The following is a 25,756-nucleotide window of genomic DNA, read 5'->3' as shown; positions in this document are numbered from 1 at the left end:
TCTTTTTTTTATTTAAAAAAATTTTTTTAATGTTTATTTATTTTTTGAGAGAGAGAGATAGAGTGCGAGCAGGGGAGGGGCAGAGAGAGGGGGAGACACAGAATCCGAAGCAGGCTCCAGGCTCTGAGCTGTTGGCACAGAGTCTGACGAGGAGCTCGAACTCATGAACCGTGAGATCATGACCCGAGCTGAAGTCGGACACTTAACTGACTGAGCAACCCAGGCACCCCATGCCTTCATTTTTAATGTAAAAATTTGTACATACTTATTGTTTGGCAGGAAAAATAATTTAATTATATCATTATTTAAAATAATAAATATTGTGGCACCTGGGTGGCTCAGTTGGTTAAGCATCCAACCTAAGCTCAGACTGAGGTCTCCTGGTTCCGGAGTTCAAGCCCCACGTTGGGCTTTGTGCTGACAGTTTAGAACCTGGAGCCTGTTTCAGATTCTGGTCTCCCACTCTCTCTCTGCCTCTCCCCTGCTTGCACTCTATCTCTTTCTCTCAAAAATAAATAAACATTAAAAGAGTTGTATACTCTTAAAAAATAAAAATAAAATAATAAAATAGTAAATATTTACTAAATAAGGTTTAAATAGCTATAGGTATAACTCCTGCTCTCTGCATAAAATATTCATAGAAATACAAGGAACATAGAAGAATAATCACTAGAAATTATCAATCTCTTGACAATGACTAGATTAGCAATATGTTCATGTTTAATACTAGAATCAATGCACATACTTTTTTTTTTTTTTAACTAGGCTCCACACCCAACATGGGGCTTGAACTCAAAAGCCTGAGATCAAGAGTCATATGCTCTACTGGCTGAACCAGCCAGGCACCCCAATGCGTATACTTGATAAGAGAATTACACTATAATGACAGTATGACTATAATTTATATTAGGGATTGACAAACTTTTGGGAAGGTCCAGATAGTATCTATTTCAGGATATGAAGGGTGAATAAGAATAAAAATCAAGGATATTATGTAAATATTCATATAAAAAGAAAAAATTTCAATTTTGAGAATTTACTTTTCATATAGATACACCACAAGTATTAACTCACAAGCATATGATTTTAGTTGAGCACACTCATCATTTGGATGGCATCTTTTGCCTTTCAGCATATCACTGCATTGCCCATTAATCACTTCCAGTTGAAGTAAAGGTGGACACTCCTCAATTGCATGATTAAATGGAGTTTGAAATATGGAAATTTCCTTCGCATTTACATCGAGATCAGGAAAAAAAAAACGCTATTTAGAACCGTAATTTTAGTTCAAAAACATATATCTGTTGCAATCTTCTTGTGTTTACCTTTGACAACATGTAAAGTTTATAGAGCAGCTTGACATTACTTGTGATTCAAATGTTAGCTGTTGCCAAAAGACTTTACCACAGTATGTTTCACATAGAAGTGTTGTTTTCACTTGCAATTTTAGGAATTCGTTAAGGAACATTTTCAAGTCAGCAGCAAAATTCATTTCCAAAGGATGGAGTTTGAATCTTATCCTCTTGGATAGGGGGCTGGCAAAGAATCTTCTTCCTTATACCACTTCTCTTTTCTTTCTCCCTCTACCGCTTGCTTTCTTCCTCTACTAATGGAATTATTACCCTTCATTTTCTTTTCTTTTTTCAAAAATGCCACTTTATACAAATATATTTGACATATTGTGTAAATTTAAGGCACATGTTAATGCAGTTAGCACCTCAATCATGTTGCATATTATCCTTTTTTTAGTGGTTGGAGTACTTAAGTACCCGTCTCTTAGCAAGTTTGATGATTATAATACAATATTGTTGTCCACATTCACTATACTGTGCCTTAGACCTCTAGGGCTTGTAAATACTCATTCCAAGTTTGTACCCTTACACAACATCTGTACTTCTCATTTTTAAAATGAATCATGTTTCATAAATATTTTAATTCCCTCCTCAATTTGTTGAATTCTTAAGGACTTTGTTTTTCCTTTTACCTTTTTTTAAACTTCTAGTCAGAAGTTTTGATTTCTGCTCCAAACAGATTGTAGGTTTGACCACGTTAGAGATGTCCACACTTCTGCTAATTTAAATAGAAACTAATGAAAATCGTTAAGTAGTTGTCTCACCAGTAGATTTCACATCAAGTTCTTACTCTTCTTTCAGAGGAAGGATCTGTGATGAGAATGAAGCACATTTCTAAAGCTTTTATTGGTCACTTAGCAATGGATGGTGACAGCTGTCACCATCTCATCAGCGAATCCTCTTATTTCACACTGATTTAACAGAAGCCAGATTGTTGCATTTTTATGATCAAAATTTATTACTCTTCTCATTTCCCATTTTTGTTGAATATGAAATCTTCCATAAATGCCATTTAAGGTCCAAAGTACATGCAATCATGCATGTAATTATTCATATAATCAGAGCCCAAGCTGGTTACTGCAGTTAAGAGAGCACAGTGCTCTTTTAGGAAATGCTTTGTTGATTATGAATGTCAGGGTAAAGATGATGCTGTTTATCCTCCCCATTATCTTTATTATTATTGACTTCCTTATCAGTATCATAGTCTATCCAAATATATTTAAATGAAGACATTGGGAGCCCAAATCATCCATTCCACTTTCTCTCTTCATATCCTGCCATGATTTAGTCTTCCTCTTTTAGGTTTCGTTGTATAATTAATAGAAATTTGTGGAAATATTAAATCTGATTCCTCTAAATAATTTAATAACAGATATTAAGTCTGATTAGACTTGTGAACATATCTCCTTCCAACCTGAGAAGCTGATTCCTTAAGTATAAAGAAGACAGAATTCACATGTCAAAGCAGAAATCACATAATAAAAACTATTAGCTGTATTTTAAGGTTCTAATTATTAGTTAGATCACATGAAATATTAATCATATGACAGGAAATCTATTTAACTGAGTCACAACTAAAATTTGTAATGAACATCACAAGCCTTAAATATTCTAGTTTTGGGGATCGGCTGTAGGGAAAGGATCCAAAATACAGGTAGAAGCTTTTCTCCACATGTTATAATTTTTCTGCAGCAGTATTTTAAAAAGAAAAAAAAAAAGACCATCTAAATACTACATTAAGGAAAATGATAAATTATAGTGCTTCATAGAATAAACTGCAATAGTTTAATAGTTATGAAATTTTTATCATTATTATTAATAACCAGATAATTATAGTTTCAGATTTAGAAGGCCATATGGAAAATTGGGCACATAGTATGATTTCAAGTGAAATCATAAAAATAAGCATTGGAAAAAAGTTACATAAAAATCCACTGAATGTTAAAGTTTATTTTTTCTGAGGAGTAGCATTAGGTCGAAATTTTTACTGCTTCTTTATACTTTTCCTATTTTTTCCAGTTTTCTACAATAAGCATAAATAATGAGTCATAAACCACCTTTAAAAATTATAGTTAAAATATTTTAAAATGCGTTGCTATTGATTATGACATTAAGTATATTTTCTTCCAACAGTTTGTCTCTACTAGATAGATGCTAACTGCAGTTTTAAGAGGAAAGAATTTATTTTTGGCCCAGTGAATGGTAAAGTGTGGAGATTCTAATTAATTTGAGGAGTTTAATAATTTCTGTGATTCAGTCTTTAAAAATCTAATCCATATAATTTTCTGTAAAGAAATAACATAGTTATTTTGGGGACCACACAGATTGCTTGATAGAATTAACCCTTTGATTCAGGTAGAAACTTCTATGCATCTTGCTCATCCAGTTGGTAGCTGCCTTTCACTCAGATCCCCTATTTAACTGTTCTTAATTAACAGAGTGAAATAAAGATAGTGTGAAATATGATCTAAATGAACCCAAAAATTGCTCTGACCCCATTTCCATTAAAAATTTCTGCTGACAAGTTTTCCATTAGTATCAAACAGGAAGTTTTATTTTTTAATCGTATTTCTTTTTTAAAGATTTATTTTTGAGAGAGAGAGCACAAGTGGGGACGAAGCAGAGAGAGACGCAGAAAATCTGAAGTAGGCTCTGTGCTGACAGCATCGAGCCCCATGCGAGGCTCAAATTCACAAACCTCGAGATCATGACCTGAGCCAAAGTCAGATGCTCAACCAACTGAGCCACCCAGGCGCTCCTAATTGTATTTCAAAAAAAAAAAAAAAAAAAAGCAAAACTACTTAATATGATATTTATTATGTGCAAGATACTGTTCTCAGTGCTTTACAAATCTTAATTTATTTAATCCCCACTAAAGTCTTATGTAGTACAGCCAAGAATTGAACTAGGCAGTTGGATTTCAAGATTAAAATCCATAACCTTGTACATGGAATATGTAATTGTCTCAATATCTAAGCAGTTCACAGGCCTACTGATGAGTTCTCAACTTTAGTCTTTACTGATTATAGGCTTATATTCTGTTAAATAGTGAAGAGGCAGATCTGTTTCACACCAAAGGTTTACAATGAATCTAGTATTGTTTGGTAGATACCAAGCTTTGAAAATATATCTCATCAAAGAATTCTCTAATTTTTTTTTTGTTAAATGATTTGAAGGTTTATTAATTTACTTTTTTTTTTAAGTTTTTATTTTTATTTGAGAGAGAGATAGAGAGCAAACGGGTGAGGGGCAGAGAGAGAAGGAGACACAATCCCAGGCAGGCTCCACACTGTCAGCACAGGGCTCGATGCAGGGGCCTGAACTCACGAACCATGAGATCATGACCTGAGCTGAAGTCAAGAGTCGGTTCTTAACCGACTGAGCCACCCAGGTGCCCTATTAATGCACTTTTAAATAGCAAGATAGTGTCTATGAATCTCAAGGTTTTCAAAACTTCATTTACGAAGGATTTTTTTTGTATTTAAAAAAAATTACATATTAAAAAACATAGTCAATTCACATGAAAAATCAATCAACACAGTGATTTCATAGTTATAATATGACTGACCTTCCAAGAAACTGACACCAATTTAAAATTTAAAGATTGAAATAAAAACTAAAATTGAATTTGCAAAAATCTTCAAATTTTAAAGTTATATGGATACTTACAGTTTTTCTAGTTTAGCAGATTTTGTAATGTAGTGATATTTTCTCCCTATCTCCAAGAAATAGCCACTAGCTTCTATTTGAATATTTATAGATAAGGTAAATATGCAATGTTTTGAGGCATAACATTTCTTTATGGGCTAGAGCTCATGATTAAAAATATAAGTTTTTCTCTGTGGTGACCTAAATTTTCACATTTCTATGTTGAAAACATTTCTTCTAATTCTAATTCTGTCACACTGACTTTCAATGAAAGAAATACCCTAAACCTATTTGGATAGAGCTATCAGTTTATCTCTCAGTCTTTCCCCTGCAAACAAAAATATCTCTCACTCTTCAACTCTTGACACAGTTTCCAGAGTATCAAATTTGGTGTCATAACTGTATGTAGTGACCAGAGTCATTCATTGATTACATTTCATGTATAGACATGAAGTCTGCATTTTAACTGAAATTTGTTTGCATCATCTTTTATATGCTTACGTCCAATTCCATCAAAATCAAACTAGTTACCAGTCTAGGACTGAGAATTTCTTGAGGTCCCCTGAGAAGCCAATGGATAGATCTCCAGAAAATTACTTTGACAAAGGTTCTTGTACTCAAACATGGTGAGAGGTTGACATTGGTAGATGGGAGATCTGGGATCCACAAAGACAATGCAAATGATGGTGATTTTCAGATGAAGAAATTGCTCTCATGAGGAGATCAAGGGAAGCTGTGAATCTGATTGGAGAGCACCTACCAAAGGGAAGGAAAATCTTAGCAATAGATGAGATTTTATTCTTAAAATTCATCTTAAATTAAAACAGAGAACTTAAACATTTATGGGCTTTGCAAAAATAAAAACAAATACAAATTTTAGAGTATTCATAGAAATAAATTTCGTCAAGTTACATTTAAAATCAGTTCCTATATGTTTTATTTTACTAATATAGGTACTTTCTCTAAAATATTATTGAACTTTTGTATTTAAGAGACTGTCCTAGTAACAGAGGCTATAAAGCTGAATAAAGCATTCTTTTCTCTAGATTTCAGTTAATGACAAAAAGCTAATGTGTAAAAAATTAAAGAATATAAAAAACATGAGAACTGTCATAGTGGTATACAGCAGAAAGATTTGGCAACAACTGTGCCTGATAATATCAGTTACTAACTTTTTCAGAGAAATTAAAAAATGTGTGCTTGGCTTGAAAGCAGATTAAACTTTCAAGGACTAAATGAGTAATGGTTATGCAGTCTGGAAACTCGTAAACAAGATTAAAAGTGCAGAAAGTTTCTAAGTAATTATTTGACTATGAATTGGTTCTTTTGCAGTGAAGTCTTTATAAATCTATAAATAAGGGGAAAAAAAGGATTAGGGATGAATAGAATTTTCTTCAAAATACTTGACAGCCCATGAACTGGCTGGAAAAATACAACCAATAACTATTTTAAAAGAGTGTTCTGGGGGCGCCTGGGTGGCTCAGTTGGTTGAGTGACTGACTCCTTATTTCAACTCAGATCATGATCCCAGGGTTGTGGGATTAAGTCCCTCGTCAGGATCCACACTGAGCATGGAACCTTGCTTGGGATTACTCTCTTTCTCCTTCTGCCCCTAGCCCCCTCTCAAAATAAATAAACACTTAAAAAAAGAAAAAAATTAAAAATTTAAAAAAGAGTGTTCTGAATTGAGCCATATTTTTGACAGATGGCCTGGGAATATTTCTGTGTGCCTAATGAGTAAATTGCAATAAAATAAAAAACTAATACTTGAAATGGCGGAGGAAACACAATTATTAATTAACATTGTCAAAGAGCATAAACAAATAATCAGGCCAAAATAATCATTTAAGAATTATCCATGGTGACAATGAAGTTTTACATTCAGGTGTCAACCATTTCTTTCCTGAGCCCTGGAGAAACAGAGGCTTTCAACTGTGGAGGAAAGAAAGGAGGATACATGAATGGGAGAACAGGGCTTCTGTTGTTTTGTGAAGTGCAAAACAACCAATGGGTCACAGGACGGCAGAATATGCTGGAAGCCCTTTGGAACTCAGTTCTGAGAATGCCATTTCTTTCCCTTCCGGGAGCCCTGAAGAACAAGGAAATTACTTTGGTCAGTATGCCTCTGTGTGTGTCTGTAAATATTTTCGGCTTATTCCAGTCTCTGAAGCAATTGAGGTTTACCACAATGCTATTTAGGAGGTTTAATTTGAATTTGATATTGTAGGGAATTATTTTATGTAGGCTTCTATTTCGAGAGTATGCATTTGACCTTCACTCAACTGTGCTTTTTTGTTACACAAGAACATGGGGCATAAGTGTCCAGAACATTAAATTTTATGTTTTTTAAAATTTAGAATTGAATGGGAATATACTGTAGAAATTTGTTTTGAATGAGATTAAGATGTAGAAATGGCAGAATGGTTTCACTTTAAATAAATCAAATAAGAACAGGATGGGCTAGGTTTAACGTCTCCCCGGTTTTCATGGGATGTGTTAGACTGTGATAGAGTGAACTCTTGATTATGCAATTGTACCAAATTCGTGCTACATCCTATCGGATGACATTCAAGGTCTCTTCTTCCCACACCCAGTTCTTTCAAAATTGAAATCAGCCACCCAGGTCAGCACCAGCAGACCCTTGGGATCCCCCTAAGAAAGTAGTAGATGGGTCTCCAGAAACTGATTTGGTCAAGAACTGTTTTTAATCACTATGGAAGATGGACTCGAGGTGGATCTGGGATCCACAAAAACTGGAGGTGGTAATGATTACCACCTTAAGGGACTACTATCATGAGGCACTCAATGGAGCCATGAATTCTAGTTGAAGAATTTGGTACCAAATGGTACCTAAAATTTCAGGTTTGGACTTCAACTTCATTCTTAAGATATATCTTAAGTAGAAAAAGATTTATGGTTTTCTTATGAAATTACATGAATTTTGAGTGTTTCCAGTAATTATAATTTACTCATATTTTTGTTACATTTAAATCCTGTTTTGTAACTTTCCCTTCCATTCAAACCAATATTAGTAATTTCCTCAAAAGACATGATTTAGCATTTGGGTGTAATTAACAATGTGCAAGTATGGAAATACTATACTATACTATACTATACACACACACACACACACACACACACACACACACACACACACCTACACACAGTATATATAAGAATTACAATAGCACCAAGTCCAAAGTATACTCGGAAGAAAGTAGCTAGCCACTTTTTTCTGAAACTGGCAGCTTAGGAGGCATAAAAATATGTAATTGATGTTGAAACAACTGAAAGTTCAAGAGTTAGATGAATGGTAGGTATCATTTTAGAAAATCATAAATAAAGCAGAAAATAGTGAAAGCATCTTGTTTGTGATTATGAGTGTAGCTTTGTACAGCAGAGGATTTACAGTTTTGGAAGCAAGAAAGAATATCAGCAATGAGCATACCCGTCTTGGAAAAATCTGTGATAGACTGAGGGCCTCTGTGAAAGACAAATCAATAATTATATTTGAAGACAGCCTATTGAATTGATTCATATTATTGATAGCAAGTCTGAATAGTTTCTCTGTTGCCCATGAATTGAAACAAATTAAGAAAGATATTGATAGAAGCAAGAGAAGACAATCATTATTTCACACAAATCCAGAAGCCTAAATCAAAATGTGGTCATAGCCATTATGGATGAAGATAATACGATTTTCCTTTCAGGTATGACCATTTTTGCCTCGGTCCTGAGAGAACAATGTCTCACCTCTCTCTAGGGGAATGAGTGAGCAACATGTAACTCTGACCATTCAGGGGAAAGGAAAGCTTTTGACTTTTTGTGAAGTGCAAGTCATTGGGCCAGGGCTAGTAGAAGAAGGTACTGGAAGCTTTTTGATTCCCAGATCTGAAGATCCCCAGTTTCTTCCCAATGGAGAAGAAAGTTCTATTGGTTTCTATGCTTTCGTCCTCTGAAACATTTTCAATTTCATTATTTTTCAAAACAATTGAGATTCAACACAATATCATTTGAACCTTATTTTGTAAAATGTGTTATTTTTTATATACTGCTATACCTCTGTGGCCACTATATTCCTCCTCTTTTATTTCTCCCTTTTTGAACTTCACATCCATTTAGAAGTCTCTTAAACCTACAAAACATTATATTTGTCCTGATCTTTAAAAAATTTGGAAACTTTGTTCCACATAGGGGGTTGAAGTGCCTAAGAGTAATGAACTGCAGCAGAGTGTTTCATTTGTCTCCTTGATTGGTTCTCTGCGAAAGAGAAAATAAAGTAGGAAGATAGATGGGCCCCATATTCAGGGAGCTCAGTGAGAATCTGTTGGGTCCAGGTAACTATTTTACCTGTTATTCATGGTATATATCAGAGTGTATTGGCATCAACAGTGGGTTGCATAAGAATAATGAGTTCATGATACACCTAGATGGTATTCTCACATTGCTTGTCTTTTTCTCAGATTCAGTCCTATCAAAATGGAAGCCAGCCACTCAGTCCAGCACCACAAGATCTTTGGGAACCCAAGAAAGCAGTGGATGGCTCTCCAGCAAGTAACTTTGACAAGGGCTCCTATATTCAAATGTGACTGGAGGCTGACCCCTGGTAGGTGGTAGGTCTGGGATCTACAGAGACAGGAAACAGTGTGATTATCAACCTAAGGGACTGCTGTCAGGAGGAGACTAATAAAGCCATGACTGATTGGAGACTCACCTGCTAACTGGGAGAAGTTAAATCTTAGGTATTTAAGGAAACTTATTTTTCAAAAATGATTGAATCAATATTTTGGAGGGTCACTGACCTAATGAAAAATTTTTTTGTTAAACTTTATTTTTAAAGTAAGCAATAGTAGAATATTTCTACTCATATGTTTAAATGCTACTTTCTTCTTTAATATTATAGTCACTGGTTGAGTTAAAGCATTTTTTCAGTCACTCATATACAAAATATTATTTTGCCTACTATGTTTATGTAATGTTTTTTGTTTGGAAAATTTAATACATGATCATGTTAAAAAATTTTTTTATAAAAAGATATAGTAAGTGGCCCTTCCACCCAGATCTCTTGGTAGCTCATCACAAATCAGCTACTTTTAATAGATTTTTGTTAAACAAGATTTATTGAGATAGAACTGAACTGTAACACTATGTAAGTTTAACATGTACAGTGTGATTATTTGGTACATGTATACATTGTAAAATGATTACCACAAAGGGGCACCTGGGTGGCTCAGTTTGGCTAAGCATCCAACTTTGGCTCAGGTTATGATCTCACAGTTCGTGAGTTCGAGCCCCCCATCAGGCTGTCCGCTCAGCACAGAACCTCCATCCTTGTCTCTCTCTGCCCTTCCCTCATTCACATTCTCTCACTCTCTCTTTCTCTCTGTCTCTCAAAAATAAATAAAACATTTAAAAATAAAACAAAATAAATAAAATGATTACCACAAAAAATTACTTAATACATCCATCACCTCTCATAATTACCTTTTTTTTAAATAGTGAGAACATTTAAGTTATATTCTCTTAGCAACTTTCAAGTCTATAATACAGTATCGAGAACTGTAATCATGCTGTGCACTAGATCCCCAGATCTTATCATCTAAAACTAGAAGATTATACCCTTTGACCAACATCTCCCCATTTCTCTGACACCCAGCCTTTGGCAACCTCCATTCTACTCTGTATTTTTATGAGTTTGGCTTTTTTAGGTTCTACATATAAATGAGATGAAACAGTATTTGTCTTTCTCTCCCTGACTTATTTCATTCTGCATCATTTCCTCAGTATCCATCCATGTGTCACAAATAGCAGGATTTCCTTGTTTTTATGGCTGAATAATATTCCATTCCAGGTATTTTCCTTACCCATTCATTCATCAGTGGCAGCTTAGGTTGTTTCCATGTTTTGGGTATTGTGAATAATGCTACAGTGAACATGGCAGTGTAGATGTTTCTTTGAGATAGTGATTTCATGTTCTTTGGATGCATACCCAGAAATAGGATTGCTGAATAACATATATCAAGAGGTTAGCTAGTTTACTCCATAATATTGCTGCCTGGGCATCCATCTTGTTTGGCCAGGCAGACTGCACAGGCCTTAAAATGACATTAGTTCCTCATGCAAGTTTCTGCCTCAGATAGCAGCGGGCAGTCGTAAGTAAATGTAAGTTCCTATGGTGACTTTCCTCAATGGCCTTGTGATAAAAATCTCCCCTCTTCCTGGGGCCTTTCCTTTATGTGCTCCTTAGATAAAACCCCTGCAGAGCTAACCAAAACCCTACTCTTGTGGTTTGAATCGACCAATCTGGCCTTAGACCAGGATCTTTCTGTAAGCAAGTGCCCTAGGTTCTGCCACTCTCTGCCTACACCAGGCCTTGACTTCCCATGTGGCCCCTCGAGGCATGCTGTGTACTTTCCCTGAAACCTGTGAGTAGTAAAGTATTCTGTTTTAATTCTCTGTCGTCTTTTGTGGAACCATAGCTCACCATCTGACATCTCAGGGCTGTACTTAACAGACATCAATTTAATAAAGTCACAATAATATGGTAATTCTATTTTGAATATTTTAAAGAACTTCCATGCTGTTTTCTATGTGGCTTCCCCAATTTATATTCCAACCAACAGAGCACAAGTATGCCCTTTTCTCCACATCCTCGCCAACTCTTGTTATCTCTTGTTTTTTTGATACTAGCCATTCTAACAGGCATAAGGTGGTATCTCATTATGGTTTTGATCTTCATTTCCCTGATGGTTAGTGATGTTCAACATCTTCTCATGTACCTGTTAGACATTTGGATATCTTCTTTAGAAAAATGTCTTTTCAGGTTCCCCCCCCTGTTTTATAAATGGATTATTTGGGGTTTTATTTTTTTGCTGTAAGAGTTCTTTATGCATTTCGGATACCAGTCCCTTATCAGATAACTTTTTTGTAAATATTTTCATTCTATAGATGGCCTTTTCGTTTTCTTTCTTGATTGACTGATTTTATTTTATTTTTTTCTGTGCAGAAGCTTTGTAGTTTGATGTTTATTTTTGCTTTTGTCACTTGTGGTTTTGGTGTCACATCCAAAAATCATTGCCAAGACCAATGTCAAGGAGCCTTTTCTGTTTTATTCTAAAAGTTTTACATTATCAGGTCTTACATTAAAGTCTTTAATCCATCTTAATTTTTGTGTGTGGTGCAAGATAGGGGTCAAGTTCGTTATTTTTCCTGTGAATATCCAGTTTTCCCAGCACCATTTATTGAAGAGACTAATCTTTCTCCATCAAGTATTCTTGATTCCCTTTTCAAATATTGGCTGATCATACATGCATCAAATCTGTGCTCTCAGTTCTGTTTGTTTGGCCAATGCATTGGTTTTTATTCCAGTACCATACTGTTTGGATTACTATAGCTTTGTAATATAGTTTGAAATCAGGAAGTGTGATACCTCCTGCTTTTGCTATTTGAGGTCTTTTGTTGTTCTATACAAATTTTGGGATCTATATATATTTTTTCTATTTCTGTGAAAAAGTGCCATTGGAATTTTGATTGCATTGAATCTATAGAAGATTTGGGGTAGAATGCATATTTTAACAATATTCTTTTGATCCAACAAAACGATATCTTTCCATTTGCATCATTTTTTAATTTCTTTCATCAGTGTTTTATAGTGTTAAGGGTATAGATCTTTTGCTTCCTTGATTAAATTTATTCCTAAGTATTTTATTGTTTTTGATGCCACTATAAATAGGATTATATTCTTTATATCCTTTTTTTTTTTATTCTTTATATCCTTTGCAGATAGTTTGTTGTTAGTGCACGGACATGCAACTGGTTTTTGTATGTTGATTCTGTGTCCTGCAACTTTCCCGAATTTGTTTATTAGTTCTAACAGTTTTTTTGGTGGAGCCTTTAGGAGTTTCTTTATATAAGATCATATCATCTGCAAACTGAAAGAATATTACTTTGTTTCCTTTCCAGTTTGGATGCCTTTTATTCCTGTTTCTTACCTAATTGCTCTAGCTAGAAATTCCAGTACTATGTTGAATAAAATTGGTGAAAGTGGGTACTCTTGTCTTGTTCCTGATCTTAGAAGAAGAGCTTTCAGCTTTCACCATGGTATGATGTTAGCCATAAGCTTGTCATATGTGGCCTTTGTCATGTTGGGGTCTGTTTATACCAAATTTGTTGAGAGTTTTAACCATGAAAAGATGTTGAATTTTGTCAAATGCTTTTTCTGCATCTGTTGAGATGATCCTAAGGTGACTTTTTATTTTTCATTCTATTAATGTGGTATATCATATTTATTGATTTGCATGTATTGAACCATACTTGCATGTGAGGGATAAATCTCACTCGATCATGGTGTATGATTCATTTAATGTACTGTTGGTTTGTTAGTATTTTGTTGAAAATTTTTGCCTCTGGATTCACCAGGAATATTAGCCTTCAGTTTCCTTTTCTTGTAGTGCCCTTATCTGGCTTTGGTGTCAGGGTAATGTTGGCTTTGTGAGTCTGGGAGTGTTCCCTCCTCTTCGATTTTCTGGAAGAGTGTGACGATTGGTATTAGTACTTCACATGTTTCATAGAATTCACCAGTGAAATCATCTCATCCGGGGCTTTTTTTTCTTGGGAGGTTTATGGCTACTGATTTAATCTCCTTACTTGTTCTTGGTCTGTTCAGATTTTCTATTTCTTCCTGATTCAGTCTTGCTAGGTTGTATGTTTCCAGTAATTTATCCTTTTCTTCAAGGTTATCCAATCTGTTGGTGTATAATGTTCATAATGGTCTCTTACAATCTTTTGTATTTCTGCAGTATCAGTTGTAGTACTTCCTCTCTCTAATTTTACTTCATTTTTTTCTTTTCTTATTTAGCTTAGCTAAAATTGTCAATTCTATTTTTCTTTTCAAAAAACCAACTCTTACTTTCAATGATCTTTTCTATTTTTTAATATTTGTTATTCCCTTCCTTCTGCTAAATTTGGGTTTAGTTTCTTTTTCTTTTCCTAGTTTCTAGAGATGTAAAGTTAGTTTGTTGATTTGGGATCTTTCTTTTTTAAAAATAGGCATTTATTGCTATAAACTTCACCCTTCGATCAGCTTTTGCTGTATCTATAAGTTTTGGTATTTCCACTTTCATTTGTGTTTCCACTTTCATTTGATTCAAGATATTTATGATTTTCCTTTTGATTTCTTCTTTGGCCCATAGGTTGCTTAGGAATGAGCAACGTACACATATTTATGAGTTTTCCAGTTTTCTTTCTGTTATTTATTTCTAGTTCCATACTATTGTGGTTGGAGAAGATACTTGGAATGACTTGAATCTTTAAATTTGCTAAGACCTGTTTTCTGACATAACATCATCTATCCTGGAGAATGCTGTTGGATGGAATCTTCTATATTTATCCGTTAGATTCATTTGGTCTAAAGTATAGTTCAAGTCCAATGTCTCCTTATTGATTTTCTTCCTGGATGATCTGTTCATTATTGAAGGTGGGGTATTGAAGTCCCCTACTATTACTGTATTGTTGGCTGCTTCTCCCTTCAAATCTGCTGTTGGCATTTGCCAATCTGTTGGCATTTTCTTAATATATTTAGGCGTTCCAGTGTTGTATGCATATGTGTTTACAGTTGTCAAGTCCCCTTGTGAATTGACCCCTTTATCATTATACAGTGACCTTTTTCTCCTCTTGTTTGAGTTTTTGACCTAAAGTCTATTTTGTCTAATAGAAGTATAGCTATCTCTTTTCTCTTTTATTTGGAATATTTATATGGAATATTTTTTCCATCCCTTCACTTTGAGTCTGTGTGTTTTTAAAGCTGAAGTGAGTCTCTTATAGGCAGAATATAGTTGGCCTTTTTCTTTTGTCATTGTAATCTTTTTAGCCACTCTTTGGATTAGAGAAACCAATTCATTTACATTTAAAGTAATTATCAATTTGTAAGGACTTACTAGTGACATCTTATTAGTTTTCCAGTTCCTTTGTTTCGTTTTCTTCTCTTCTTGTCATTCTTTGTGAATTGATGATTTTCTGTAGCAATATGCTTTGATTACCTTCTCTTTATCTTTTGTACCTACTGTAGGTTTTTGCTTTGTGATTCATAGGGCTTACATACCATTTTAACATCATAACATAACAGATATAGCAGTCTATTTTAAGCAAATAATGATGTAACTTTGATTACTTACAAAAATTATTCTCTTTTACTTCTCCCTTCATATTTTATGTTTTTGTTGTCACAACATATATTTCTTTAATTTTTTTTATATTTATTTTTGAGACACAGAGAGAGACAGAGTGTGAGCAGGGGAGGGGTGGAGAGGGAGACACAGAATCAGAAGCAGGCTCTAGGCTCCCAGCTGTCATCACAGAGCCTGGCATGGGGATCGAACCCACAAACTGTGAGATCATGACCTGAGCCAAAGTCGGACACTTAGCTGACTGAACCACCCAAGTGCCCACAACTTACATTATAATTTTATATTGTGAGTCCATTAACAAATTATTGTAGCTATAGTTATTTTTAATACTTTTGTTTTTTGATCTTCATACTAAAGTTAAGTGATTAACATACTATTATATTACAGTATTAAAATATTCTAAATTTAATGTTATACTTACCTTTACCAATGTATTTTATATTTCAGCTTTAAGGACTGCTTTCAGTATTTCTTGTAAGGCTGGTCTAGTGATCATAAATTCTCCCGTTTTGTGTGTATCTCAAGAGTCTTTATCTCTCCTTCATTTTTGAAGGACAACTTTGCTATGCAAACTATTCTTGTTTGGCAGGTTTTTTTCTTTCAGCACTTTGATTATATCATCCCACTCTTTCCTGGCCTGAAAGGTTTCTGCTGAGAAATCTACTGAAAAGCCCTATGGCATTTCCCTTGTATGTGAGAATTCTTTTCTCTAGCTGCTTTAAAAATTTTCTCTTTGTCTGAAGTTTAAATACTGGGAAGAAAACTAAAGCAAAATACATGTTACTTAAATCACCAATTGTTACTTAACAGTGTCTGAAATTACTAGTCTATGCAATTAGCCAGGTGATATGAATTAGAGACATAAAATTCTGCAAGGAAGAAGGCAAAGTAGCTTTTCAGATTATGTCATTGTAAATCTACAAAACCAAAGGAATCAAGTTAAAAACGGCTAGGAAAAATAAGATCATTCAATATTATGACTTGTTAAAAATTAAAATACAATAAGTAATATGTTGTTAGATATAAATAATAATCAATTGGAACATATAATGAAAGCACAAATAAGAGAAAAAATCCCATTTTCAACAGCAACAAATAATTTTAATACTTGGGAGAAAATTAATACAAAATATATTGAACATGGATATTTTTAAATTAAATTTATGGAGGGACATCAACTCAAAACTATACCAACCTAGGACCTCTCAAATACTGGAATGACTTGAATACTTTAAATGATGTACCTTGATCTTTTTCAAAAATATCTGATACTATAAACAAACAAATTATTAGAGATTATTCTATACATTTAATACAATCCCCCCAAACTGCAGAAGGAAGTTTGTTAGGGGGTTTGGAATAAACTATATGTTTATTATTGAGTTTATTTTGTAAAAACTCATGCTACCAAATAACATCTGACATTTTGTAGAAATAATTTATGTACGTATAGAAAGATGTTGCGAAGTAACAAGTATCAGTGATTTTTTTTTCGTAGTAAAATAACTTACCAAAGAAGTGAAGACAATGGACATCATTTATAAAATGCAGCTGGAGAAAAGTGAAGCTGTCGATGCCAGAACACCAATGCTGACTGTAAAATTGCCATAATAGTCATAATAACTGTTACGAATTCAGTCATTGCTTTCCAACTACCAGATAAGGAAAGACTAGAACATCTGATTTCAAAGTATTTTATTGACACTTCATTGATTTCTAATTTACTTTATGTGATTTCTTTGATCACACTAACAAAATCAAGCCTGAAATTAACTTTTTTTCTCTTCAGATATGCCATCATTAACTCTGTAGAACCTGGAAAATTAGAATCTGTTAGATGTGGGAGAATGAGAGGAAGATATGTGATTGTCAACACTCCAGGTAAGAAACATATCCTCAACTTTGTGTGAGATGCAAGTCTTTGGTCCATGCCCAGTTTTGCCTATCTCAAAAGCCACATGGGTCAGTGGGTGTTACATATATTTTCTTGATTAATAGGACATTTCATTTATTTTTTTAAGTTTACTTATTTTGGGGAGATAGAGAGATAGTGAGCAAGGGAGGGGCACAGAGAGGGAGACAGAATCCCAAGCAGGCTCCATGCCTTCAGTGCAGAGCCTGATACGGGGGCTTGAACTCATGAACCATGAAATCATGACCTGAGCTAAAACCAAGATCAGACACTTAACCTATTGAGCCACCCAGGCGCCCCATGACATTTCATTATTTTTATTCAGTTATTTCATTATATCATGAAATACAGAAGGGAGGACAACATTCTTCATATTAAATAATATGGAAATTGAAATATCTAATGATGCTGCGACTCTGACCTCATAATCTTCCTCAGAGTATTGTTTCATTTCTCTTCACTGTCCATTTCCTCTGTTGTCTTATTTATTCAGTATTTTCTTTCTTGTTTTATATTTTCCACTTGTCGATTTATTTTTGTTAAAGATTATATGAACCTAGGACTTCTCATATTTGAGTGAAGGGAAAAATTTCTCATAGATTCCCTGTATTAGTTTATTTCCGTAGTTCATGCTGCTTAAATAAATGCCAACAAACAATGAGATATTTACTTTTTATGCTTATATTTCTTATTTAAAAACTATAAAGCAAAACCTAATTGATAAATTAGTTACCAAAAAACTATAAATCATATTGTTAACAAAGTTTAGAGGGACTGGGAAGATGTTTTGCTGCAAATAAATCGCAAAGAGCAAAAAAAAAGATATTTTACTTATGGTCAACTTGACTATTTGGCTTTACTTGGAACATTTTTTGAGTTGTTATCATCACCATTTTTATTTTCCTTTTTTAACTATACATATTTTGTTAAAGACTGACCCATTATTTTGGCAGATCAATTCACTTACTAGAACACTTCAAAATGATTTAAGATACCACTGACTAAAAATAATTAATTGTATACAATTATCCTACTTTGTCTAAGTAACTTGAATATTGATACAAAGTTAGGATCCATCTAATACATCTGCTTGCTAAGTAAATATACTGCCAAGTTTTTGAATATGGTATTGTTCCTTCAGGGGAAAAAAAATTCTTGGCATAATTAGAAAGGGAATTATGGGTAGAAAGTGGAAATAAGGGTAAATAGAAAAATACCTAAATATAAATATAAAAAATACCTGAAAGAATTTAACTATTATTCATTTCTACTTTGAGAAGAGGGGTGGTATTTAGGAAGGGGTAAAAGTTTATTTTTATTTTTTCATCCATAGATGCTGTACTGAATAGCCATGAATTCATATATTAACTTTTAATATAAAATTAATAAAATCAGAAAAAAATAAGTTAAATCATTTTGTACTTCTGCATAGAAGACCACACTTCATTTTACAAACAAGATCTAAACCTCTCATTTAGTGGTTGTCTTTCTTTATCTATTGAATTTCTTAACCCTAGAAGTCAAAATTATCTTAGGATTAAAAATACTCAGTGAACATACCTTTATAATGTAATAGATCTTTTCTTTGACTAAAATAACCTTTAATGTTAAGTCCATTTCTATAACAGTATCGGTGGTTAATGATCAGAAAAATAAATATGTAAGGAAGGCAATAGAAATAAAGATCACATAAAATGCCACCTTTCTTTCCCTTGCTTATACTATAAATAGGAAAAATTAAAAGCAATGTAGAAAACCATTAAAATTGCCATTCGTCCCAAGCCATATTCTGACAACAGAATTAATTTAAAACTTGGAATCTAAATATGAATCATGGGAATCAATTCTCTTTTGCATGAAGCCGTTTGTAGAGAATCAGGAGATGACTGGTAGTTTGAATTCATAATAATAGTAACAATGGTACATTTTAGCCAGATCAATAAATATGAGGTATAGTTTATATATCAACTTTTCAAGAAATGGAAATATTTTTCCCCATTACTTCCCCTTAAAAAAAAGTCACTTCCCATTCTGCCAGCAGTACATTGCACTTTTCTTTTGGTGTATAGCTCACTTTGGCTGTACTTTGGCATTTAAGATCCAATGCTATCTCGGGGGAAACATCTACCCAACAATCTCCGTGATCCATTGATATATCCTGACAAGCTATTGATGGATCTTTCATGAGTGACTTTGATAAAATCCCTTGTATTCAGACCCGAAAAGAGACTGAACCCTGGTGGATCACGGATCTGGGTACCCCTTGGGCTGTGGCCATTGTGTCATCCACCAACTGAGAAGAATGGGTCATGAAGAGAGAAAAGGAGCTGTTGTTCGGCCTGGACACTCACCTGCTTACAGTGGCAAAACAAATTCCAGGTAAAGATCGAAACTTTAAACTTCAAAAATAACAACTAAATAACTCAGTAAGTGTTTATATCGGTTTATGCCTATGCAGCAGTAGTTCTTTTCTCTCATTGTAGTTTGGAGAATCAACTGTAGACAAAGATATCTGTATCATCTAGGTATATGGAAACAGATACGTTATTCTCAAGTGAACATTTAATGTATTTAAGTTGATCTTTCAATTTGCTAAAAGGGAACCCTTCCTTGAGGTAAAAAGAATGAAATTAACATGAGCATTTCATAAGAGTTACAGGTAATTTGATTGAAATAATTAATTAGGGGCGCCTGGGTGGCGCAGTCAGTTAAGCGTCCGACTTCAGCCAGGTCACGATCTCGCAGTCCATGAGTTCGAGCCCCGCGTCAGGCTCTGGGCTGATGGCTCGGAGCCTGGAGCCTGTTTCTGATTCTGTGTCTCCCTCTCTCTCTGCCCCTCCCCCGTTCATGCTCTGTCTCTCTCTGTCCCAAAAATAAATAAACGTTGAAAAAAAAAAAAAAAGAAATAATTAATTAATTTAACCAAAATAATCCAAGCAGTTGATACCATATAATTAAATACTATAACTTTTTCTAGAATGAAGAAATAAATATGTAGTACCAGCTCTAGATGTAAGCTAGGTATGTCAACTCTATGTAACCATAAAATTTACCTTTTCATGTATCTTAAGCTCGAGTAATGTGAGGAATGTAGATAATCCCATTTGTATCCATAAGGCAGGTGGTTTCCTGGAAAATTGGTACCGGAACCTAGATTCTTATAGTAGTGATACAGTGAGTCTTTTTCTTTGTTTTTGCAGCATAGAAGAGACAGATTAGCAATCTTGACAATATAACTTTTACACAGATGAAGTGAAAGATATGCAGGAAGCATAGAGGCAGTGAAAGAGGCAATAACAGTCTCAATTTGCAAAGCAGCGACATAAGAATTTTTTTTTCCTATTTGATTTGCTACCATACACTCATATTACTTTGTTAACTTTTTAAAAAAGATCCACTTGGAGAAACATAACAATTCATGATTTAAATGAGAGTGATGTAGTAATTACCGAGAAGTATATAAAATTTCCCTTTTATTGTTATCTGTGAACTATTTACAATGAATTCTAATTTCCTCTGGTCATTAATTATCTGCATATTTAATATTTCAGAAGTATCTCCAGTTCTGCCTCATAGGGTAGATACAACCCAGTCCAACACCTTGAATCTGTCTAGATCTTTTCAAAAAGCCATCGTCTTTGGTAAAGTTATGTATATTCTGACCTATTAAGAGACTAATTTCCTGTTCAATGGTAGATTTGGCCTTTCCAGCAAAATTTGTTACTCAGCAAACAAAGAGATTGTTGCCAGGAAGAAATAAATGAAGCAATCTATGATTCTAGCTGGAGATTAATTTTTTTAATGTTTATTTATTTTTGAGAGAGAGACAGACAGAGCGTGTGCAGGAGAGGGGCAGAGAGAGATGGAGACACAAAATCTGAAGCAGGCTCCAGGCCCTGAGCTGTCAGCACAGAGCCTGATGCAGGGCTTGAACTCACGAACCGCAAGGTCGTGACCTGAGCCAGAGTCAGACGCTTGACCGACTGAGCCACCCAGGTGCCCCAAGTCGGAGATTAATGTGAATATTGTGCCACATTAAATCCCAGGTATGAATCCAAGTTTTGAATTCTAGAAGGACCATATGTTTATCTTTTTTTGTTTTCACTGATTTGGAGATACGACGTATATTCAAGAATTAGAATATAATGAAATTAGAAGAGCTGCATCAACGTGATTCTGTCCCAGGGTCAAATAACTTCACAGCTTAGCACCTTCAGTGACTCCAGATCCTTTGAAAGAGCCATAGATGAATCTATGAAGTCTCTTGCATTCAAACAGAATTGGAGGATGACCCATGTCAGATGGTAGATTTGGGCTCACTACATGTTGTCAACTATATTTCAGTCATTCACAGCGCAGACTTTTGCCATGAAAATCTGTAAGAGGCTATAATTCTGGTTGGAAAGTCCATCTGAGAAAGATGGCACATTGAACCCCAGATATTAAATCCAGATTTTAATTTAACATTAACTTGGTAACATAAATAATTTCACATTAAATATCAATGTAATTGAGGGAAGAAATGGAAATTATGAAGGGAATTTACATAATTACTTTCATTGTATTATATTGACACTTCATGTGAAATTGTTTATATTACCTCTAAAAACCAGTGTAGGACTCTCTTCTCTCTTCAACATCAAAGTGTAGGACTACTTTTAATCAACAAATAAAGGACGTTATTCAAAATTTATAGTGTAGGACTTTCTTCTCTCTTCAACATCAAAGTGCTGACTACTTTTAATCAACAAATAAAGGACGTTATTCAAAATTTTATACCTAATTTAGTTGCAGCTGAGTGACACGTAAACTGATACTGTACCAGCATCAACAAAAATGTCACTTATATTTTCCTCATAATTCATGGATTATCAAAAAGGTAAGTTTACTACCGAGGTAGATCAGAATTAATTAACTGTGGCAAAACACATGAAAAGAAAAAACGATATTCATCGGCAGTTGCAGCAAGGGTGATGATAATAATTAGTGTCTGTTGGTGTTAGTCAAGGCAACCTTAGTCTTATACAGCAATTTGAGGGTTGAGCTAAGTGGGGTAATAGACTATATAAGCAGCTGCATTTCAGGTGTCATGTGATATGGCATGGAAGAAAAGTCATATTTATGTGCTATTAGTAAATATGGAGAGCTCTTGGGATGAACAAAAGAACAATGCTGTTTCTACCCTCCCAGAGTTACTTTTTATTGAGGAAAGAGAGTATTTAAGAAATTGATGAAAGTACAATGCATTCGGCACACAGAGGGCAAGGTGAAGAGTGTACATGTGAGGTCAGAAAAATAAATAGGATCTGAAGCATACATAATAGTGAAAAATTGGAAGCAATTTAAATTTCCAATAACAAGGAATCAGTTAAATAAGTAACTTTCAACCCCTGAAAATGATAGAGGTATATGAATATATATTTATATACATATAAATGTATAAATGTATATATATTTACAAAATTATATATATATATACACATATATAGCTAAATATATATACATATATATGTATTTAGGTACATATATAGAGATATATTTATAGATATATAAATTTTTAAATGTTTGCAATTTACCAAGTGAAAACAGGTTCAAAATCGTGTGTGTATTTAGATAAGTAGTCTATTGATAGAAAAATATATATTCATATGTGTTTCTGTATGGAAAAATATTATGATGTACACTGAAATCTTAATGGTGTTTATCTTTTTATGGCAAGATTTTAGAGAATTTTTATTTGCTTCTTTTAACCAACGTAAATTTTTTACACACAAGTATCTTTTCTATAAATATGTATCCTGTTAGTTTAGTGTTTCTTTTGAAGCTATATGAAATGTGACTGAGATTCATCAGAATAACACAGTTCAATCAGAGGATTGAACCAGCAATCAGAACAGGCAAATCCTCTAAATGCTAAAAACTTGCAAGAACACTTTATTAGTGTTTGATTATTAGTTTGATACTCCATTAAAACACAAGGAAGTTTTTCTGAGAGAGAGAGAGTACAAGCAAGGGAGGGGCAGAGGGACAGGGAGAGAGAGAATCTTAGGCAGGCTCTATGCCCAGCACAGAGCCTGTTTGGGGGGGGGGGCTTGATCTCCCCACCATGAGATCATGACCTGATCCAAAATCAAGAGTCAGACACTTAACCAACTAAGTCACCCCAGTGCCCAGATTCTTGTTTAAGATGGAAAATATATCCTCTTTTGATTTGGAGGAAAATGTGGGGAGATCATTTTAGAAAATGCGGTTTATGTGTCCATGGCCCTTTGTTTCCTGGCCCTGGAAAATAAGAAGAGTTTGAACATTCTGAAAATTATTTAAAATGTTGGAATGGCCACCAGGATCTTCCTTGGTGTTGATACATATTGAATGAATAATGGATGAGTGAGTGAGTGAGTGAGTGAACGAATGAATTCATGAATGAATGGATGAATAAATGAAGAGGGGATTCTAGAAGATTAAAAACTTAAGTTAAAAAGGAAAAAAGCAACATAATATTCCGCCACCAAGAAAGAGTTCCCAGTGTTACTGCTCTCTAGCAATAACATAGTGTTCTCTTAACTCACCTACTGGCTCCTCTGCCTACAGCTGATTTACTTGTTGCATATACCACAGCCTCCTGTATTGAAGCAAAGTAGGTTTGGAAACTGAGTCAATTGGTAAGAACACCCAAGTCAAAGTATCTTAAACAATAAGGAAGTAAGCACCTGACATAACATGACATACGAAGGTACAGTGGCACTGGGGTCGGTGGTGCAGTGGCATCATCAGTGCTGGCTTCATCTCAGGCAGTGGTGAGATGGTTGTGGCAGGTCCAGGTATGTCACCTGGACGGGCTGATGTCTGGAGTCAGAGAGAGACCATCGTTTCCCTCCTACTCTTCTTTAAGAGCAAAGAAAACTTTGGCGAGGTCCCTGAAAGACCTCCCCACATATCTCATTGGCCAAAATTGTATCACATGGCCGGGCCTCAAGTAATGATAACAAAGGCAGTGGAGCTACCACAGCTCAATCAGCCACTCAGGGGTCACCCCTGGAACCAGGCAGGAGCCATGCCTCCCCAGAAGCTCATGTTCAGAATCAGCAGATCCCGGAACAAATTATGCTTCTGGGCGGAAAAAGGAAGGGACTTAAGGTCATTATAGATATCTTTAGCAACTGAGAGATGAAATTTAAATGGGTGCTTTTAAACTTCTGTCATTTTCTTCCTTCTCCCAGCAGTTGGGAGTCTTCCCAGCAACCTTTCTCTTATATTTTTTTATGGTATTTACTGTTCCCACATCCTTTTCAGCTTTCTTCTGCTGCCAACAGAAAGAGAAAGAAAGTGTGCCACGTTACAGTGAAAAATGAGACACTTTTGTGGCAATTGACTATGTATTAAATATTTCCAGAGCTAACCTCTAATTGGTATCTCATTTCAGTATAGTAAACTTTGTTTATTATGCATCCATCATTTTTTACGTACACTAAGCTGGGTTTATTCTTGCCTTGACTGGGTTGTTTTGACAGTTAATAAGTAATTCTAGGTATAAATTATTTAAGTAACTTTCCACAAAGCATTGTGCTATGAAATCAAAGCTTTCATCACCTACCTTAATTTGATTCTGGAAAAAACGTACAGAAAGTTAGATACCTACGTATGAAGTTGTCTTCTTTTTCCTTTCGTCTTCTAGTGGTTGCATTATTGTTACGCCGTTGACACGAAATTGGTTTTCTGTTTCATATATAAATTAGACTAAATAATAGAACTTCTTGACAGAATAAGAGACTTGCATTATTCACAATTCAAGTGTTCCTTCCGTAGTGTAGAGAAGGTATACAGATAAATATGTATTGTACACTTTCCTCATTATTCCCTTTCTTTTCTTTAACTCTCATACACACAGAACAGCTTTGCACTGGGCCGATACCAACACTTAAGGCTAACCACCTTCCTTTTTCCCTCACGAAATTGGACAGCAGTTCCTGCCATATCAGGTCATTAACTGTTTATTGCTCAGTTAATTGAGTGCCATATAAAAATGAGCTGGCCCGGGGGGGGGGGGGGGAATTATCTGGCCTTCCCACCTGGGCAAGCTATGAACTGAGGATCTGGGAACCAATATAGTCATGAGGTAAAGGAAGAAAATTAAAGACAAAATTCAATGGTAGACTTTCAGTTCCAGGAAGGTAGGATAGAATGTACTTGTTCCCTGGTAAGTACACCAAAAACCTTGGACATTATATATAAAACAAACAAAAGAAGGCTCTGAAAGGTGAAGAGAAAAAAAACAGATTAAACTTTAAATTACAATACTGCTCATAATCACTCAAAAAATAAATACTTCGGTGTAAATCTAACAAAGCATACATATTCCTTGTGGACTGAAAACTACAAAACTCTAATGAAAGAAATCAAGTAAGATCTAAGTAAATGGAGAGACATGTATTCATGGATTGGAAGATGCAACATCTTAAAAGTATCAGTCCTCCCCAATATTTCTATCAAAATATTAGCAAGATTTTCTGAGGGCATAAACAATATTACCTTAAATTTTATGTGGAGAGATAAAAGAGTACAATAGCTAAAACAATTTTTTAAAAAAGAAAAAAGGAAGGAAGAATCAGTCTATGCAATTTCAAGATTTATTATATAAGTGCAGTCATCAAGACTGTTTG

At 34.5% G+C, this 25,756-nt stretch overlaps 1 protein-coding gene across 15 annotated transcripts in view; it reads left to right on the top strand.

Annotated features, from left to right (window-relative positions):
- The window catches only part of GUCY2C (guanylate cyclase 2C), a 140,937-nt gene that overhangs the window by 25,075 nt on the left and 90,106 nt on the right, over positions 1–25,756 (top strand). For 6 of the 15 annotated variants that reach the window (XM_045061416.1, XM_045061425.1, XM_045061423.1 and 3 more), the window contains exons 2-4: positions 9,464–9,606; positions 16,974–17,065; positions 19,313–19,475. The gene's annotated coding sequence lies outside the window, so the exon portion shown is untranslated. The other 9 variants (XM_045061424.1, XM_045061420.1, XM_045061414.1 and 6 more) reach the window with 8 other exon arrangements.

This window comes from Felis catus, chromosome B4 (genome assembly GCF_018350175.1).
Source record: "Felis catus isolate Fca126 chromosome B4, F.catus_Fca126_mat1.0, whole genome shotgun sequence".
Taxonomy (NCBI): domain Eukaryota; kingdom Metazoa; phylum Chordata; class Mammalia; order Carnivora; family Felidae; genus Felis; species Felis catus.
This window is presented reverse-complemented; position numbering and strand designations above follow the sequence as displayed.